Source organism: Coturnix japonica, chromosome 9, assembly GCF_001577835.2.
Source record: "Coturnix japonica isolate 7356 chromosome 9, Coturnix japonica 2.1, whole genome shotgun sequence".
Lineage (NCBI taxonomy): Eukaryota > Metazoa > Chordata > Aves > Galliformes > Phasianidae > Coturnix > Coturnix japonica.
In genome coordinates, this window is record NC_029524.1 from 15578632 (window position 1) to 15596539 (window position 17908).

Here is a 17908-nt window from a genome sequence, read left to right on the forward strand (position 1 = left end):
AATTTGAAACTTTAATGCGCAAATAGAAACAATTCATCAGCCCAGGGAACGTCACACTCACATCACACACCCCAAACAATACTGATGCTGCATATACACCTAGGTAAGGCTTTTGTTCATTAAGTTCCTGCTGCTTATCTTGGTGATACACACAGATGCAAATACAGAAACTTACAGCCCAGCACTGAGCAGGGTCACACACAGACCTCACTGTCCTGCTCTGTTGTGCAGATCCTGACTCTGCAGTTTGGACATTTTTAGGTCTAGCAAAGCCAAGGAGGCACATCACTAAAAAGTCCATGAATCTCCCAACTTGGCATATCTACTCCAGGACTTTGGTTGAGATGAAAGCAGCCTTGTTCAGAGGCTGTTCCTGTAACAATGCTAACCATTTCTCCAGTCCCCAGCCCTGGCTGCAGCCCTTTGGGTACCCAGCAGAGCCCCGATCACATATATTCCCCACACCGCTGTTTTATGGAGGGGGGGGGGAGGGTGGTAGGGGTTGGCAGCAGCACAGCAGGGAAGCCCTCCCTCCTTCTGGCTGAAACTACAGTTCTTATCCAGCAAAACAATGTCAACAGTGCAGAGGAAGCTTTGATCACGCAAAAAGGATGGACACGTTATGTTTTTGTTTTGTTCTTTCTTTTCTTTTTTTTTTTTTTTGCAATAAGTTATAACCCCAGGAGTTCCTCACCAGAAAATCCAGCCCTTTTCCATTTTCCCCTTCCCAAATGACAGCAGTGGCACATCAGACACATTTTCCATGTTAACAGCAGTCTCCTCCAGATGACAGATCTGTCGCTTTCCCCTTCCCCTTTTATTTTAGGGCATCCTCCCCTCTCCACCCCAAATGCAGCTCGGTAGCTGAGGGGCGAAGTGTTTCCCGCATGACCTCTATGCATTCCGCTCACGGGAGCGCACATGCAGTGGGGAGGACTCCGGAGCCGCTTTGTCCCCGAGACATTTCTGCTAGAAACCCCAGTGCTGTCGGCAGCGCTCCCCGCAGCCCGGCCCCCACCTGGCTGCACAACCCGGAGCACCCAGCAGCAACAGCTCCCTTTGTCTCGCATGCAAATCCTACCTCCGACAGCTGTCACATCTTCCTCCGAGGCGAAGCCTAATTGTTAATAAACAGAGCTCCAGCCGTATCCTCCAAAGTGCCACCAGTTGTTAAGCGCTGTCATCGTCCCCTCCCGGTGTTCCAACCCCTTTGGACCATCGGTGTCACAACCCCTACTAACTCATAGCTGGGTGCTCCCCGCTCAAAATGTCTGAGATAGTTTGGAAGGACAATGGGAATGACAGGCACACTAGACAGCCATGCTTGAAATTAGTTATCTCCGGCGCACTTAAGGCTGTTTGCAGCGCTTTAAGGCATTGCTCTCGGGAGGGTTTATTCACCCAGGCTGGGCGCACTGCTCCTGCCGCGATTCATTGCTGGGAGAGAGCGGCTGCTGGAAACGCAGAGATGGCTCTCACCCCACGCATCCCCCCGCGGCTTTTAAACCTCCCCGGGAGAGGAAATTGCTTCAGTCATCCTTAAACTCACTGAGGCTCCTGTGCCTGCAGAACTGGGCTTCACACATTGTTTGGAAACTAAGGGAAAAGCTGCTCCGGGAAAGGGAAGGAAGGGACTAGAGCTCCTGAAGCCGATGCAAGCAGCAAAATGAGGGCAGCAGCACCTGAAGGGCTGAGCTGGGTGGTGAGGAACTGAGAGCTCACGGAGCTCCGTGGGGTAGATGAGGCAGGAGGGGAGCAAGGGGTTGTAGGGAATGTGCCAGTGGCTGGAATTTATGGGACAGAAGCAGGCTGCACTTCCCAAAGGGTAAAATGCCGTTTGCAGAGAGGGTCTTGTAAACTAGATTTGCAAGCTGACAGAATGCAGGATAGTAATAAGTGGAAGAAACACAGACAGTGTGGTATTTGTGGTGTGTGGAGAGGGGTCGTAACTGAATGCTACCAGACTGCTGTTTTCAGTACACCTGTGTGCATCCTTAGATCTCAGATCAGAAATATTACTGCCCTGCTGAGCATTTTGCCCCTTGGCTGCTACTTCATCACCAGCCTGGTGAGGACAGATCAAAATTCGTTGGCTAACATTTGCTGTCAGTCCGGAGTTGCTGGTCCCAGTGTGGTCCCTAGTGGACAAAAGGAAAAGCCACCAGTGCAGCTGCACCTCCAGCAGCAGCGGCACAGAGGCAGCCTGAGGCATTTGGCACTCTGCTTCTCACCAGCACCTGCCTGAATTTTTGGTACCATTCAGTCCATGACCCTGGGATTAAAACGAACATACTGTGCACAGTGACAATCCCTGCTCTGTGGTCATTTAAAGAAATCTTTCTCTACCACCTCTCCAGCATCTTTCTAAGCACTAAACCTACCCTCAAGGGAGAAGGAGAAAAGGAAGGAAATAAAAGTTGTCCTTGTCCTGAGCAGTGTCTCACTTAAGGGCTCACTGTGCCATTGGTTTGTGAGCGGGATGGCACAGCAGCTCAAGAGGCATCAGACATTAATGCTGGAATCACACAGACCTGGGGGTTCTAACTTTGTTGGTGACTGCTTAAGAGCTTTCAGTGCTGAAGTGGAGACAACTGTGTTTACAGGCAGGCTGTAGCAGGGGATCATTGCCATCTATGAGCACTGTTCCTCACCCCTGTATGCAAGGTGGCTCATAAAGAATGGATGGCTCTAAGCTCCCCTCACATGGTCTGTAGAGAACCCCTGGACCTCCCTGCTACAGTGATCCCAAAGGAGACCTTTGGTGATAAGTTGAAAGTCACTCTGACAACAGGCACAACTGTCAGAGGGAGCTACACGTCAATGGCCATGATCTGCAGCAAACCCTCTGAGAAAGCCCATTGCTTGCAAAGGAATTGCAACAACTTAAAAAGGCTCTTGTCTACCTGACAGATATGTGTGTAGGAAACAACCAAGGAGGGGTGGAGAGGAAGAATTCAGGAGCTTTGTAGTTTGCATGCTGATTTTAAGTCAAACAATATAACGAATGGAGAAAATAATGCATAATTTCATTATGAGTCATCCTAATTATAACAAGAATTTGATAGAAACATAACTAGGAAGTGTAACTATCTGTTACACATTTCTAATTGCGCAAGGGAAGTACACAATATAATTAGAGCTGCAGGTTACACATACAATAACCTTTTCTCCTCCCGTGGTGATAAATCCTCTAGGAACATTATGAATTTGTTTTGAAACTGCATACCTATCAGACAGCACTCTTTCTACTCTCTTGCTGTGTGCTTTTCAAAACATGTCTGCATTTGAAACAGCAGCAGGGAGACTCGTTAATCCATAGGTACTTGGTGTGAGCCACGTGCTGAAGACATTGGAGTGGTGATAATGGCTCTTCCATGCTGCATCAGCTCAGCATTTGACTGGCAGGGCTGCAGATACAACATGCACAGCAGGTAACACTGTGCATTAAGAATGTATAATTAGAGCATAAATGAATCATAGAATCATTAAAATTGGAGAAGACCTCTAAGATCATCTAGTCCAATGGTTCATCACCACCAGTACTGCTACCTGACCACGTATCTCAGTGACACATCATCATGTTTCTTGAACACTTCCAGGGATGGTGACTCCACTGTTCCCTGGGTAGTCTGTGCCAATACCTCACAACTCTTTCAGGGAATAATTTTTTCCTAATATCTAACCTGAACTTTCTCTAGTGCAACTTAAAGCCATTACCCCTCACTCTATCATTAGTTACCTGGGAAAAGATGTTAACCTCTTTGCTATTTCCTCCTTTCAGGGAGTTTTAGACAACAAAGTTTTAGCCAGAATAACCCTTTAAAAGAGGCCAAATTCTGTCATGCACATCCAGATACTCTTGGGCTTTCTGGCGGCTGAAGTCAGAACAGGGCTTTATTTATTATTATATTCCATAGAAAGGGTGAGTCCAGCATGAGGGAAGACAAAATCCTCATGTTGAACCTGGCTACATGTTTTAATCCCACCCCTGGCTTTTTGATGAAAAAATTACTAAGAAAGTCAGTTGATGTCAGTGCCTCCATTTACAGCTCTAGCTGCCCTCCATTCTCTTTCCTGTGGTACAACAGTCAACACTGTCTCTGCTGCAGCTTTGGAGTGCTCACACTCAGCCAGGCTGCCAGGTGACCAGTCGTAATCTACAGCGCTAGCGCAAAGCCAGAAATCACTTGTTTCCTGATGGCGAATTGAAGACCTGTGTTTGGCCCCAGTCCTGCAGTCTCTGTTGTGCTGAGCACCACAAACAGCCAGGCGTCCTGCAGCTCTGTCCATTAACTGAGTTACCTTTCACAGACTGGTTAATCACTTCCACATGCTGCTTGATTGTCCCCTTTCCATGCCGACTGGCTCTTTCTCACATTGCTCTTTTTGAGCCACTCGCCTCGGAGAAAATGACTACATCTGGAGCACTGCTAAATGACCCAGAAGTCTCTGCCTTGCAGGCTGACACTATTTGATGCAAATAGATGGCTTCTTGCTGTGAAAATCTCCTTGGTTGACAATCCATTGGGTACTTCTGGCGATAGTTATCTGAGGAGTTAAAGCACGGGCTCCTCTCTCTGCATATTGACGCTCTCACCCTCACCCAACTGCAGGTATTAAATCCTTCCCGCGCTGTTTCGGAGGAGGCCTTCCTCCTCCCTGTTTGTTCGACAGCTGCTGGTACACGTTGCTGATTCTCTTTGCCTTCAGCTTTTGCCATCTGCCATCATTAAGTCGCCCAGGTGTCGGAAATCTTCTTGCTCTTCTCTTGTAAACATTATTCTGCCTTCTCCTTCAGTAATTCAGCCTTCATTTATGTAAAGGCTGATAGATCAGGCTAGCTGTTCGCAAACATCTGCTACATTTTGTACTTTACGGGGGTGGATGGGGAACAGAGGATGTATACTTGCTGGCAAAAATAAAGGCAGCTTAACCCTTCCATCACTTTCTGCCTCCAAGATCTTGCTGCCTTCATGTGCTTCTAGATTACTGTTTGCCAGTTGTATGTTACACTGATCAAATATACCATAAAGCACAGTTAATTTTCACAAACATCAAAGCTTCCACATGTTGTAATAATGTCTATAGCCCTCAATGGTACTGAGGAACAGCAGAGGTGGGAAATGTCTGAGACAGTTATCAACAAAGACATCAGACTAATCCTTTTCCCCTCTCCTGCTGGTGCAAACAGGGTCTTCACTATTTTTTTCTGCTTGGATAAGAGTCAGGCATCTTTTTGTGATTACCCGGAGGGGACATTCAGACTCGAACAGCATCTTTCACAATGGCGGGTAGTGTAAACTATTGAATTCTTTTGGCAGAGATGATGAAATAAAATGATTTCTGGTGTGCCCAATCCTCCTCAGTAAATCACTGAAGATTGACTGTGAGTTTGAGCAGCAACAAAACAGAATCCAACAAAACAGGCTGCTTGCACAATGCTGCTTGCTGGGCCCGATGGATGTTTACTGCTTAAAGGGCAGTAAAATATGTATCTGAGGATGCACACCCAGTTGCTGGGGCCAGTCTCCAAGATGCGTGGAGAGTAATTCCAGCAGAATTTCATGCTCTGGTGATTTTACTCTGCTCTGTTTGGGGCTCAGCAGCAGTGCTCTCAGAGCCTGATTTTGTGTGCAGCCATTGGGCAGGGATGCTTTCCTGCTCTGAACAGTTCTGCTGAGAAGCAATTGCTGCCTGCTGCTTTCCCATTTGTTAAGCAATGGATTACTGCTCAAACATTTGCAGCACATGTTGGTCTAAGCTCTGCATGCATTTCTCCCAATTTACTCCTCTCCTGGAATGCCATGATCAGAGGGGTTTCTTCTTTGTTCAGTTATTTCCAGAATCAGTGTCCCAGTCATCTCTGCTGTGATTTCCATGCTTTGTGATGGATAATTTGTTGCGTTAATTCATCTTCCACTGAAAAAAATAAAAAACAAACACATCCAAATAGGCCACTTAGATGCTCTCTGATTTTATATGGCATCTAGCTGTTTCTTTTCTACCTCGTGCTGGCTTTATCCACGTTGTCCTATTCCTATGGTAATTTTACTGCTCTGGCAACTTGATCAAGATACTGCTGGAGAATTGATCCCTCACCCTTTTTTTCCCCACCCTCTGCAAATCATTTGCTATGCAATGCTCTCCTTTCTTCAGGACTCAAGTATCTCCTTTAATCTCTTCTTGCTTTTATTCTTTATTCAGCTGCTGCTTTGCTTTGGTGGAATAGTCACTTCTCTGATGAAGCTCGTGCTTCTATTTTCATTCTCTCTCTTTTTCAAAGGTCTTTTGCATCAGCGAAATGTTTCTGTTTTAGTGCCTTTGATGACTTGGTGCTGTGTGCTCAGCTCTGCACTCCAGGTGCTAAGGATCAGGACGTGGAGAGGAGATGCAATGCAGGAGGGAAACTGACTGTTGTGTTGAATGAGGCCATTTTCACTGGAGCAATGATGTGGTGTGAGGGCAGAGAGGTAAATATACTGGGAGCTGTACTGTGGAGGGGCTGTTTTGTAGTGCTGTGCCTCGGCTTCCCCACCTGTAAGGCAGAAATAATGGCACTGCTCTGCTTTACAAAGTGCTTTTTGAGCTTTGGCTGAGAACTAAATCATATGTGTATATGTAGATACTAAAAATTCTCCAAGGGTCCAAATCTCTCAGTGGTCCTCTGTAAATCAGGAACGACTAGTGGGATTTCACTGTGCTTACTGCAGCAGAGTTATTAGAGATTTATGCCACGGTGGTCAATGTTTGGTCTGAAATGTATATCTCCAAAGATATATGGGCTGTATATGAAGTTATTTCCCACATGTGAAAGACTTACTGCGCCTGCACAATGCTGCCTCATATTCCCTGCCATCACAACTGCTGAGGACGTGGGATGAGCTTATGGATAAAGGACTCAGTCAAAAAAAAAAGGTGCTTGGAAACCAAACTGATGCTTTCTAAGAGAAAACATTGAATGGTAAAGCTTTGCCTTTATCACAGGCCAGAGGGGTACTCCTTTGGCATAAACACACTTTTTTCCATTGATAAAAGAAATCTTTGCTCTCCATCCTCCCTGATAGGTTTTTCAATCTTGCGTATAAAATATTAATGTATCATCAAAGGCTGCAGTGAAGAGGACTCCAGAGGAATTTAGCCAGTGAGCTATCTCAGTTTTTAATTACCTAACACTATTTATTTACATCTGCTTGAAATTATTTTACACTCATCATGTCTATTGAAGTAATGTTCCGTCATTTCTCTACTTAGGTAATATTAAAAACATAACAAAGTAAAAGGAACAACTTGTCCATCAGCTCACCTATAACCTGACCTTTCCTCTGCTCTGGGAAGTTTTGAGGTTCTCTAAATTCTTGTGCCTGTACTTGCTCTATTTTGAGACTCTTACAAATAACCTTGGTAGGCAAAGAAGACACTCTGCAAGCTGTGGGACACGTCCCTACTGTTGTGAGGGGCTAAATGCTTAAAATATACATTGCCTATGGATTTATCCTACAGGACCCAAGTCCTGTGCTTCTATTGCAGGGTTCCCAGCCTTACCCCACAGCCACTGGCTATGTCTTTGTGGGGAGACAATAGAAACAATCTGAAAAACAGTCCCCAAAAGACTTTACTCCCTGAAATAATGCTCAACTGCAGTGAGAGCAGCTGGACGTTGTAGGATTTCCTTTTATTTAGTTTTCATGCTTATATTTCTAATAACCCTTGGTGCAGCAAACCAATGAAAACAGTGTGGCCATGCCCAACCTGGGATAATGTGAGGATAATTGACCAGGTGCCAATAGGTGAAATGGCAGTAAGTGATGCTTTTCCCACACACCAAGATGGGGAACACAGCTTTGAGTCCCAACACTGAAGATATTCTTATTCTTCCTTCTTTCACAAATAAATCAACCACAGGTATTAATTGTTTTGGACAGCTCAGTCCTTTCAGGGTTTTCTGCCAGGGACCGCACTGTTGTGTCAAGAGCTGTGCAAACACTGAACAAAAAGACACTGTCCACAATTACTGGTGCACTTTACTTCAGTAGCCCCTGGGTATTTTGGCTACTGGAACACTCCTTGGCCCATATGAAAAGTCTGAGGTACTCTTCTGATATTTCATGTCATTAATTTTAACATAGCCATCTTTAATGAAATAAAGGAACAAGATTTGGCATCTAAATATTTGATATGATATGTGATATATTCTCTATTCTTAAAAACTTAAATCCTGAAGTGGGATTTTGCTCCAGAGATCTTTCATTCACTTAATGACCCTCAATAATGTTTGAGTACAATGGGAGAGCCACCTAAATGTACGCCTCAGCTCCTTTACTGTTGGGCAATGCCATTTTATAAAGGAATTCTTTAGCTTTCCTGAAGCCCTTCTGATTTCAGTGGGCTGAAAGGAATATAAACGAGAAGGAAATTTCCCCCTTTGCTGGCATCTGATTTCTAAATTGGATTAATTATGACAAGAGCTTCTTTTTATCCTGAATAATCAGGATAATTTGCTAAAATTTCCTTTCTAGGCTCATAAAAAATGTTTTGTCAAACATTTAAAATTAAGTGTGTTTTTTCTCTGCAGTTGGGTACAAATTTAGCTGAACTTTCAGCTGGACTCTGGTATTCTTTCAGGGTCTGTCTTTGTTAATAACCATATTTCAGTTTCATTACTTTCTCTAATTCCAGCCACTGACCATTCATTTCATTTTTGTAATAGGAGCAGGAGATTAATTGTCCATGCAAGGCTGTTTGAAACAATCCTGGTACAGCCCGAGTGAAATGCTCTCATTTTTCTTAATTTTCATTAACTCGTCAACTTTACTGCTTGCATGTAGCACAAACAAGTACTAAAATGCCATATTGCATTCCTGTACGACACAGCTTGGAGGTCTCCTCATGAGTGATTGAAATGGCCTGTGTGCTGAAAACAAGGATTTGAATAACTTGCTAACATAAACTCAGAACACAGGCACCTATCAGATCCCCAGATCTATGTCCTTTTCCAGGAGTGACCAAAGGTTATAGAGCTGCTTAAGAATTAGATCCCCAGCCAGAAGGCTATGGACACCTAACAACCTGTTAGCTGCACCACCCAGAAGCCTTTGGAGCAAACCCAAGCAAAAAACATTGAATGTTCTCCAATTAATTTTCATTTCTGATCACCTGCTTCTGGGTACTTAACAATTCTCTGATATGTTTAAGGGAACAGCTTCACTAATTGCTGTGGGAAGGTATATAGTATTTTGTTTCCACTGGTCGTGTGGAAATACAGCTCTTCCATTGCTTTTTTAGAACTCAGTCTGTTTCTTTCCCACACCCTGATTCTGTACTTTGGCACTGCAAAAGCCCAATTATAAACTGCTTTTGAAGTAACAAATGTAGAAAGCTCCAAACATTTTGGAAAAGAAAGCCAACAGCAAAGTAGGTAATAGAGGTTAGCTGCTATTTTGATCTGTCTTTGCTGGAGTCAATATGTAGGGAATCTATCTCCAGACAGGGCTTGGAACCCACCGCCTCTCTGTATAATACCTGCTTTGCATATTTGAAGAGAAATGTATATTCCATATGATTAAAGGCTTGCTCGTCCAACTTCAATGTTATAAAAACATTGACAAAAGAAAATGGCTGCTTTCTGATGGAAAGAATGCAACAGAATTTTAGCAAAGGCATACTGGGTCGCATGAATTTGATTCTTTTGTTCGATAATTTATTTTCTTGGTAGAAGCAGTGCAGTAGATCTAATCTCTCTGGACTTCAGTAGTTGACATGGTGAAAAGACTGGTCAAACTGGAGGGAACAGAGATTAGTTGAATTGTGCTGAAAGTCACCGATGGCTCAGGGAAAATATATAATGGACTGGGGGAAGTTTGGGATGCAGTGGCTGCACCTGGACTCCCTTTAGGATTGCTGTGAGAGGTTGATGGCATTTATGATTCTCACGGGAGTTTATATTCCTCATGGGAATCACATCATGCATTACTGATGTGAAATCCAGCATTGAGCATCACTGAACCAGGGCTAAAGAGACCCCACCTGGAGTAGCAGGCAGTCCTGGCACACCCATTCAGAGAAGGTGTGCTAAAATAGGATCATCTGCAGAGAAATGCAGCAGGCGCAGCCTTTATTTGGCATGGAGTGATGTGATGGCTGCCTATAAATGTAGAGTTAACATTGGAGAGCGAGGAGAGAGATTTAAACTCAAGGCTAGTGTTGGCACAGGAACAAATAGGTATAAATGGGTCATGGATATACTTAGGCTGGAAATTCTGAGGTTTCCAGCCATTGGAAGAATGAGGCAGCAGATTGGTCCTTTTGAAAAAGAAGTGGGGGTAAAAACAAACTAGCTTCAAGACAGAGCTTCACTGCTGGTTGAAAGAGATCTTGTGACATGGTGACTTGTGACTGGGCTTGGTGACGCAGAACCTGCTCCCAGTCCAATGCTTTTCTCATCCTGCCATGAAGGCTTTTGATTCATAGCAATTCTGTGAAACTCTGCAGGGCAGGGGCTGAGGAGAACTCAAAGGAGGGCTCAGAGGAGAAAATTTTCCCCTGTCTGTGGTGCAAAAAATACCAACTGAAGGCCAGCTCTCTGAGTCCACGTGTGAATATCCCCAGTGTGCAAGTTTGTGAGTGTCAGCATCTTTCTGGCCCCTGGATAAAGGCTTGCTCAATGCTGGGTGCTCCAGCCAGGCAGCTTGGCTGCACTCCTCTTCCTGCCCCACAGGAAAAAAAAAAGCAGTCAGGCTTCCTTGCAGCTGAAAGATTCATGATCAGTGCCCTGAATTTTTATCTAAATCCTGAAAATAGAACTGGTCTGAGCTTCAACTCCCAGGCAAACAGCAGCAGCAGAAGGTGGAGCAGTGGCAGTCCTTCCCCCTTCTTGTTCCTTGGGCTCTTGCTAAGTGAACTCCAGCTGCTGCTGCTCCTGCTGTTGTTGTTTGGGAGCAGCACTGAGGTGGGCAGCATCACAGGGCTCTGGCACCTGCAGAAAATACACACACTACTGCAGATGGCTGCTGCTCTGCTGCAGTGCTGCTTGCAGTGATCTCAAGGTATGTAGGCACAGCCTTCTGTGCACCCAACCCTGCATGACAGCGGCTTGCCTGGCTGCAGCCTCCTGCTGATCACACCACCATGGCACAGGGATGCAAAGAGCATTCATGGCAGTGCTGATGCTCTGCACATCTCAGGGCTTGGCTTCAACCAGGCTTGCTCATGTCTGCTGTTAAAGGTCTTAGCTCCCTGTCACAATCATGCATCCCAAAGAGCAGCGGGGCTACAGCAGAGTAACAGAAGCCTTATGGAGCACAGTAAAAAGTTCTCTTTCTGCTGGCACAAAGTAGGTGTCTCCTTAGTTCATGTAAGAAAGGCAAGCTGAGCAACAGCACGGTTGAGACGTCATGTACCCATGAAAGTACCTCTTGACACATTTTCTTAAGAGTGACTGAAGCCACAAGGATGCCACTCAAATACTTGTTCTTATCTAAGCAAGCCTGTTTTCAGCTCATCTCCCAGCAGGTCCTGTCTTTGGGGCATAAAGGTACTCACAGAGCCCAACAAATTGCTGTCATAATTAAGTCAGGAAGCAAAGGGGACTGACTGTTCCTAGAAGCATCTGTTTCCTTGCTTTTAGGAAGTTCAGGCCTTGCAGTGCACTGCACAGTTCAGACAGCACTGTCTGAAACGGAAATAAAAGTGGGTAAGTTGGAGTCCAGGTACTATCAGTGCTTAAGAAGTACGTGGCATTTTAGGAGAGCAAGGACTTGATTTTGGGAACATTCTGTGTGTCACAGGTTAAAGATGGGAAAATGAGCCTAGGTTTCTGATCATTGCAGAAAATACAGTTTCTGAGAGGTGAAGAGCTTGTGTCAAATATCCCTTTCATAGGTGCTGGGTGACAACTTTTTTCCTAGTGTTTCAGTTTGCTCACTTGTAAAGCAAATATTTTTCTGTTGCTGATGATATTTGTAAAGGCAGGTGGTGTCTGTGGAGTGCCTTGAGATCCCCAGCAGTCCAGAATTGCCCTAATCCACTGGAGTGGGCAGGGGGTGCTGCTCAAACCCAAGGTCATGCTGACCTTGGCTGCTGGACACAACTGAGCTGCCTTTTTTGTTGCTGTTAAGAGTAGATGCTGTGAAAACGGTTCACTCCCTTTTGCTGTTTTGGCAGATTCTCTTTTACTGTGAGAGCCTGCTTCAAGTCAAACAGTCACATTGTAAAAGGTTTCTGCCCATCTGGTAGATGCCTCAGAATGAGAGGAAGCCAGCAAAGATGACACCACGGCATATATCAGCTGCCTGAACTCAGCTATTACAGAAGACTTTTCCCCATCACCTCATCTGAGTATTAAATAGCTGAGGAGTAATTATGTCTAATGTTTCCTGATCGCTTCCCTCTTTGCACATGGTAGGCTGTCCTGTTCCTGAAACACTCACCTCATGCTCACGGCATTTGGCCTGCAGCAGTGAGGTTGAGTCCAGCCCCAGAATATCTAAAACATTTTCTTCTAATAGATTGCTCACCATAAGCTAGAAATGCGTCACACACCAGCCAGTTATTTCCACATCATAAACTCCTAATGCTTCTTCAGACTGATGGGGTTTCGTATTTGCTAAGACATGGAAATATGCCAAATATTCTTCCATGCATGATCCTTCTTTTATTTTAGCCACTGCTGAGCTAATCGTTGGGTATTTCTGGTGCTCGAAAGCCCCTCCATTTGTTTCTGAGAATTAGCTTAAAGCACCAACCACTCTGCAGCTTAGCAGCACCCAGCATAGCAGGGACAGGAAACAGTTGTGCTGCGATGTCACATCACAGCAAGGCCAGCAGGTTTGCATTGCAAGCATTCTCAGGGCTTCAGGGAATTCCTGGGGTTGGGAGCTGAGCTGTCCTTATGTCCAGGATCCTACTTGGTGCACTTCCAAACGTTGTCTTGGAGCTCTGTGTGCTGCGATTTCTCTTCTCCCACATCTCTTCCTTATTTCCTCCTCTGTTTGCCTTTCTCACCTAAAACCAAGTTAAGCAGCCTGGCTGTCATTAGTGTTTACTGAAAGAAGAGGTGCTTCCTCTTGGTGCTTGAGAGGGTGGTTAGGAAGTGTGGGCTTTGAGTACAGATTTATTTCAGTGATGGCTTGACTTCCTCACATCTCTGATGTTCCAGCTAGGATGCTATTGATTTCTGGTCCCAATGACCAAAATCTAACTCTAGTTCATTAATCACTTTGCATCCTGGTTTCTGATGGTCTTACCCACGTGCTTTGCCTTCCACAAGCAGTCCCACCTTCGAAGCACTTCCATCTCACTTCTCCCTTTGAATATGTTCAGTTTATGGCAAGACTTCGGTACCTGTTTGCAGAATTTCCTTTTTCCCCACTGACTCCAAGCCTGGTGTGCTTTCCTGAGTCTCCTGCTACTCAACACTAGTTAAGGCTGTGCCAACTTGCCAGCAACAAACCCTTCTTTATTTTTTTTCCTGTGTGTACAAAGCTTCAAGCATAACAATCTGCCTCAGTCCTGAAGCTTGGCAGACAGCGTTTCAGGCTGAGAGCAAATATCTTTGCCAGCTTAAAAATGAAGATGATACATTTGGCCATTTATCAGTAATGAAAAGTAATCATTGGTGTGATGCAAGAGTTTATGAGTTTATTTAACTAAAAATGAGTTTGATTTAGCGTAAGAATTTTGCAAGGGACTCATGCTCAGCATAGCTTTATTGCAGTGCTTTAAATCCCTCCTCCTTCCTTTTTTAAGGTTAATGCAGTTGTGTTCACACAAAGGTAAGAATCTATGTATTCTGCAACAGTGTACTTTGTTCTCCAGATTTCTCCAGAAAGCTAGGTGTTAATTACATCCACAGACTTGCTTGCATATGCACATGCATGCAAATACACACGGGCACATACACGCCTGGTTTGTTTTCTCTTTGCCCTTTCTAAAAGCTCTGACCTTGTAACAACTCTTCTCCTGGTGCTACAGGAATTGTTCCTTGCAGCTCTGCAGAGCTGCTCTCCATAAACAAAAGATCTCCCTCCTGAGTCTGTGGCACAAAGTACCTGAAAGCCTCCACTCCTGCATCCTGGCTGCCCCAGCTGCCAACAGCCCTCAGAGTATACAGAGAACCCTTCATGTGTCAGCTCCCCTGGGGACTACATATCAAAAGATGGTAATAATAGTAATACATTCCACTTCGGCCACACTTCTCATCAAAGGACACCAAAGCATTTGATCAGTGCTGGGTCCTGACTACAGGCTTGGAATAACTGAAGAAGAAGGGTGTGCTGGCATCTTCAAGCCTAGAAAAAAATATATCTTGACTTGAGTGCAAACATCACCCTAGTGCATGCTGTGTCCAGGGCCAGAGGCAGGATGGGAGCTCTGAACATGGCAGGCAGGCAGGCATGAGAACATGGAAGGATGGAAGGAGGGAAGGGAGGAAGAAAGAACAAGGCAGCTGCAGTGATGAGATCCTGCTTTTACTGCGCTCTGGCTGTGTGAGTCGAACTGGTTCAGCCGAAAGCATTCGTAACTCACAGCAAGCAGTGTAAATCACTGTAAACAAAAGCCAGCAAATCCCCTCCATGCTACCTGTGTGCTCTTACAGCCATCCCTACTTACACGGCAGTGTAAAGATGGACCAAATCTCACACTTTAAGATAGATGAAACCTCTAAACATTTTATGGTGTCTAGAAAATAGATTAAACAATGCAGTTAAGTTTACCATGACTCATAATGCACAACAATTAATAACAGGAGCACAGTTACTGCCCAAATCCCTATAAGCACAAAACAAAAGCCTTCCTGTAATAAACACAGCATCGTGCTATACTGCTTAATTCCACCCCAAAACAATTCAAATCCCCTCTGCCACCGGAGGGCTTTGCAGTTATCAGAAATCCAATAGATGAAACCAAAAAGGCATGGCAGAGCTGAGGCTGTCCAAATTAAATCCCGAGTTTCTCTGTAAATCCATAAACAGAACATAAAAATCATTAATTTATCTCCTGCCTCCTGACAACATTGTATCCTAATGTATTGCTGGCGTCTCTTCCCAGCAGCTGGTGACAGTCAGAAGAAAATCAGGAAAGAAAGGGCTCATGGCTACCAGCACACACCTGGGCGTCACACACCCTGTACCCTCATGGTCAAGATGCTTAACCTTTTCATGCCCCATCTCCCTCTCTGTCCTGGATAACAACTGCTGATTTACTTCACAGGGCTTTTGTGAAGCTCCATTTGTCAGTGCCTGTGATGTATTATTTATTGTCAAAGCCATAAACAGTCGCATCCTGAAAATGCTGAGCACATCAGCTGCATTTTGATTTCTGCCAAAACCTGTTTCACTTAGGACAAACCCTTTCTTCTCCTTCACTGCTGTAATAGTATTCTATTAAATGATGATCAAATTTAATAGACTAATCTGTATGTTTGGAGCCATGAAGTCAGCTTCCAATTAGAGACCTGATCTAATGGGGGAAGCTCCAGGGAAAGCCTTTGGATCTGTGATGCAGTGGTGGCAAAAAGCTTTCCCAGTTTGGAGGACTCTTAGGAAGATGCTTGTAATGGCCATCCTGCAGCAAGGTGTTACCTGTGCCTGAAGGACAGCTTTTAGGGTATGTCCTGCATAGATGCTTAAAGAGCAGCAGGATAAACGTGATGAAGGAGCTGAGCAGAGCTCAAAAGAAGCATGTATCTCTCAGTTAATTCTACAAGGGGTAAATGTGTAGAAAATGTGAGAGGACATTTTCTATGAATCTTGGTGAAAATACTGGTTTGGTTTTAATAATGATTTCTTTCTTCTGGAGATTCTGGTCTATCAGACTCCCTTGTTCCTGTTACAAAACCTGATGACAAACTAGGCAGCAGCTAGATTTAACATCCTGACTGACCTTATCTAACTGACCTTGCACCAAAGCAGCACAGCGTGCTGCCAAATTTCCCAGTTCTGTTCAGTATCTGAAATCTCAGGGGCGACATTTCTTACACAGTTTTGCATCTGCTGACCTTATCACACCGGCCAGAAACAAACCTGGGCAGTCAGGGGGCATGTGAGCACACTGCAAAGAGGGAGCTCTGGGTGCAAAGCTTTTCTCTAATCATGCCAAAGCATGGGCTGGCCTGGATGATGCAAAGGGCTGAAGGCAACAAAGGCTCTTGATGACATTAATCTGGTCTCCAAATTTCCAGGGAGGTGATGGAGTCACCATGGAGGTTTTCAATTAAAGGGTAGATGTGGCACTGAGGGACATGGTCAATGGGCGTGGTGGGATTTATAGTTGGCCTGGGTGACCTTGGAGGTCTTTTCCAACCTCACTGATTCTATGATTCTATGAAATTCATCCAAATATCAGTATTTGACCCAAATCCTGTCACACTGTGGGTGTGTGAAGGAGGTTTCAATTTGCAAAGTGTTGTGTTCCCAAAGAGGCAGAGCTGTATCCAACAGGTACAAAAAAAAATAGAGAGAGAGAATGTCAGAAACCTCTGCCATGGCTCTTCAGAAGAGTTTTATCTTGTCACTTGTTATGCAAGCAAAAAGTGGGCTTAATGCAAAATGCCACTGGCTTTTCAATCATTAATGGCACAATCAACTAAAACACATAATCTGTCACGGTGAATACAGTGTTTGTAAACACGTGCAATTAAAGTGGAATAAGATTCAATTATAATGGGTTATGTGTGCATAATAATGCAGATCATGCAATTCTTATTAGTCGGGCTGTAGTCTGAGCTCAGTTTGGGAGGAAATTATATTGAAATGTACTATAATGAAGAAGAAATTTTAATGAGAAGACAAGGTTGAAAAAATATTACTCAAAGCATGAGAAATGAAAGCATCCGGAGGCAGAATGCAAATGAGTGCACGGAGCCATCTGACTACATCTCCGGCTCTGTGCCAAGATCACACATTTACACTTAGCTGCTGCCAGGACCTGGGCAGAAGTGGGCACTGCACAAGAGCAGGATCCACCCTACCTTCCTCTGCCTTCTTCTGGTCAGCTGCTTTTTGGGTGGGAGCAAACAGGACACCCAAAGATGCTTAGCTTCATTTTTTTCCCCCATGTTTTCTTCAGATTAGCACATGGTTAAAATCCAAGGTAGATTTTATACACTTCCTCATCTTTCCCTTTGTTTAATCACTCGTGGAAGTTGGTTTACTTCACATGAATTGCTTTAATTAACTGTCGTGAGGAGGGGAGCAGGACCAGACTACTCAGAAATGCACAGAAAATCACTGGTAAGCAGCACGTAGCTGGTACTGAGCGCAGGAGAGCTGATCTCAGCTAAAACATGCAGACCTTGTCTAATTCTGGAACAGGCAGCTCACCAACTACTTGATAAAAACCAGTTATAATGGGTACACGTGTATAACAATGCAAACGGTGCTGCTCTGATTAGAACAAGGCGCTGAATTGACTTAGTCAATATCTGAGAAGTGAAAGCAATACAGTGTATGAAGTTAAACAAAATAGATGAGAACAACAAAGCACTGTGTTGCATTACTTACACAGTTCTTAGGAGATTGAAATCCTGAGGAATAACTTGTATCAGCTAGAGCATGGCATTAAACACATCTGCCCTGAGATCGCTACTGTCAGCTAGGGCAGCTTTGCTGAAGAACATGAAGAGGAATTTCTGCATAGTAGCAACAAGTGACTGCAAGTGTGGGAAATTAAATGGGAAATACAGATGCAAACCAGAGGAAACCCATGTGCATGCATCTGCATCTGCTCCCAATGTACTGCAAACCGAAAATGCACTCAGTCAAGGAAAAAAACATTCCAGAGACCAGAATCCCAGCTCTTCATTCTGAACAAAAGCTCATGAGAGGAAATTTGAAGTTATGGGAAGGAAATGATGCTGTCGCTACTGCTCGCAGTGAGCGGTAGCCTCATACAGACAAGGCTGTGTGGCCTC

The 17908-nt window shown here is 44.5% G+C and overlaps 1 protein-coding gene across 5 annotated transcripts in view; it reads right to left on the bottom strand.

The window, feature by feature from the left end:
- KCNMB2 (potassium calcium-activated channel subfamily M regulatory beta subunit 2) overlaps positions 1–17908 on the bottom strand; it is a 112044-nt gene that overhangs the window by 72986 nt on the left and 21150 nt on the right. The window contains exon 1 of one of the 5 annotated variants that reach the window (XM_032446557.1): positions 1082–2663. The exons of the other annotated variants lie outside the window; for them this stretch is intronic. The gene's annotated coding sequence lies outside the window, so the exon portion shown is untranslated. Of the gene's footprint in view, positions 1–1081; positions 2664–17908 lie in introns of those variants that run through there. 5 annotated transcript variants of the gene reach the window in all.